This window comes from Pituophis catenifer, unplaced genomic scaffold (genome assembly GCF_029215685.1).
Source record: "Pituophis catenifer annectens isolate HBS135680 unplaced genomic scaffold, rPitCat1.0.hap2 SCAF_1, whole genome shotgun sequence".
Lineage (NCBI taxonomy): Eukaryota > Metazoa > Chordata > Lepidosauria > Squamata > Colubridae > Pituophis > Pituophis catenifer.
The window spans coordinates 180,732,827-180,735,546 of record NW_027256881.1 but is presented as its reverse complement, the minus strand read 5'-3'; positions in this window follow the sequence as shown (position 1 = coordinate 180,735,546).

The window sequence follows — 2,720 nt, the reverse complement described above, 5'->3', positions numbered from 1 at the left end:
CTCAGTTTTGAATGAAGGATTCCTGGACTACCAGCTAAAAGTGGGACCTATTAAACAAAATAAGATGCAATGCAAGGTGGAAGTGAGTGGAATTTTAAACAAAATGGAGCTGATGTTTCAAAGCATTAAGGACTTTATACAGGAACAACATAAGGCGATGGTAAAACTATTTGATGGCATAGACCAAAAACGAAAATATTATACAAGGGACAATGAGCAAAGACCAGGACAATCAGGAAAGAAAGGATCCACCAGAAGGAATGGAGGGGAAAGCAGAACCGAGAAACCAGAGAAAAGAAGACAACAAGGAAAAGATATCATCAAAATGAATAATGACTAAGGAATTCAAACAGGAGGAAAATATTTTAAAAGATCTAAAAAGAGACTGGGAGAAACAGGAAGGTATCTGGGGAAAGGAGATAATGGTTACAACAGATAACTTTAAAACCAGACAGTGGGAAAGGGTAGAGAGGGGAGAAAAAGTTAGATTGCACAGTCAGAATGCAGTTCTAGAAGTAAATGGAGTAAAAGACTTAAGAAAAGAATATGGGAGGAAAGTCAAAAAAATAAGACTTAAAATACTGATGCAGGCAAGAGATGATGGATAGAAAAAAGCAGTGATGAAATCCAAATTTTTTTACTACCAGTTTTGTGGTGTGGCTTGGTGAGCATGGCAAGGGAAGCATACTGCAAAATCTCCATTCCCACCCCACTCCAGGGGAAGGATACTGCAAAATCCCCATTCCCTCCCCACTCTCGGTCCAGCCAGAGATATTTGCCAGTTCTCCAAACTACTCAAAATTTCCGCTACCGGTGAAACACTGAACAATGAAAGAATGAAGGAGGAAACTAATATAAATAGATATGAAGAGCTAAGTAAGGGAAATATGAATAACAAAGCAGGGGAATAATAGTATGTATAGATTAATATAACAAGATATATGTAATAATAAGAGGGAGGTTTAGAAATTGAAGGCCGGTAGTATTAGGTATGTTTAAACAATATGTAACAATGAACATGAGATGTAATAACTATGAGTAATAATATTGTCTATTTATATTAAAATGTATGATACCCAAGTATCATACTATTCACGCATTAATACGTATAAATAATATAAAAACTTGGGGGGGAAGCAAAAACTTTGGAGGATAAAAGGGTCCCAAAGCCTGTCCGCTCTTTGTAGTCTTTAGATGCAGACTTAAATCACTCTAGCTCCGTGATAGCAAACCTATGGCACGCGTGCCACAGGTGGCACGCGGAGCCATATCGGTAGACACGCGAGTGTTGCCTAGCTCAGCTCCGGCGCGCACATCTGAATTTTGGGCCTTCCGGGGCCAAAAGTCAGCAAGTGGGCCATTTCTGGCCTCTGGAGGAACTCCACGGGGGTGGGGAAGGCTGTTTTCTCCCTCCCCAGGCTCCAAGAAAGCCTCTGGAGCCTGGGGAGGGCAAAAAACAGACTTACCGGGCCCACCGTGCATGCCAAAAACAGGGGGTTTGGGGGGGGCACGCGCATATGCATGGGGGTGGGATACATTATGGGTATGGGAACACATGCACACAACCCCCGCACTCCCTCTGCTTTTGGCACGCGAGGGCATAAAGGTTAGCCATCACTGCTCTAGCTGGTGAAGGTTGTGGGTAAGTATGTATGAATGTGTGTGGTGGTGATGGTGGGGAATAGCAAATGTGCATTGTAAATGTGCAGTGGTGGGATTCAATTTTTTTAACAACTGGTTCTGTGGGTGTGGCTTAGTTGGGGGTGTGTCTTGGTGGTCATGTGACTGGGTGGGCGTGGCTACCTGGTCATGTGACCGGTGGGCGTGACTATCTGCATAGGGACTACAGAGGGCTGAAAAAAATCATTTCTGACTGGTCCTCGCACTTTTGACTGGTCCTCGCACTTATGACCATCCTCACATTTATGCCCGTTGCAGCATTCTTAACAACCGTGTCACTCATTTCACAACTGCTTCTGTTCATCATGGTGACAAGATAGGGCGAAAACGTAAAATGTGAGGACAGTCGTAAGTTCGAGGACTGGTCAAAAGTGCGAGGACCAGTCAAAAATAACTTTTTCAGCCCTCTGAGTAGTCCATATGCATAAAAGGATACAGCAATAGAGAGGGATGAAGGAAGGGAAGGGAAATTAGAGTAGGAGTGAGGGTAAGAGAGGGAGGAAGAGAGGAGGAGAAGGAGAAAGTAAGAGTAAGTAGGGAGGAGAAGAAGAGGGGGAGGAAGAGAAAGTAAGAAGGAAAGAAAAGAGAGAGGTGGTAGGTTTGAGGAGAAAGATTGCTGTACAATAAAAAAGATGAAAGGGAAGAAAGCCAACCCCAAACAAATATAAAGATATTAAGATAAAGAATGAATTGTTAAACTTTAAAGAATAAAAGAGAACAAATATGAATAAATAACAATAATTAGAAATATACATACAAACATACAATGTATTTTCTTTGAACAGAGTATTTGGCCGGTTCACAAATTTAAACAGTGTTTAGTCATTTCAATTAAATTTACAATTTCTATATTTCCTTTTTGCCATATTTATTCCTCATCTATTTTTTTAAAAAACCAATATTACCCTTCATCCTCATCTCTAATCTTAATCAAATTCAATTTTTCCCTTCTATTCTATATTATACCCCTTCCCATTGTCATCTATTTTTATATCCATTCTCACATTGGTTAATTATGTAATATTACAGTTTAATATAAA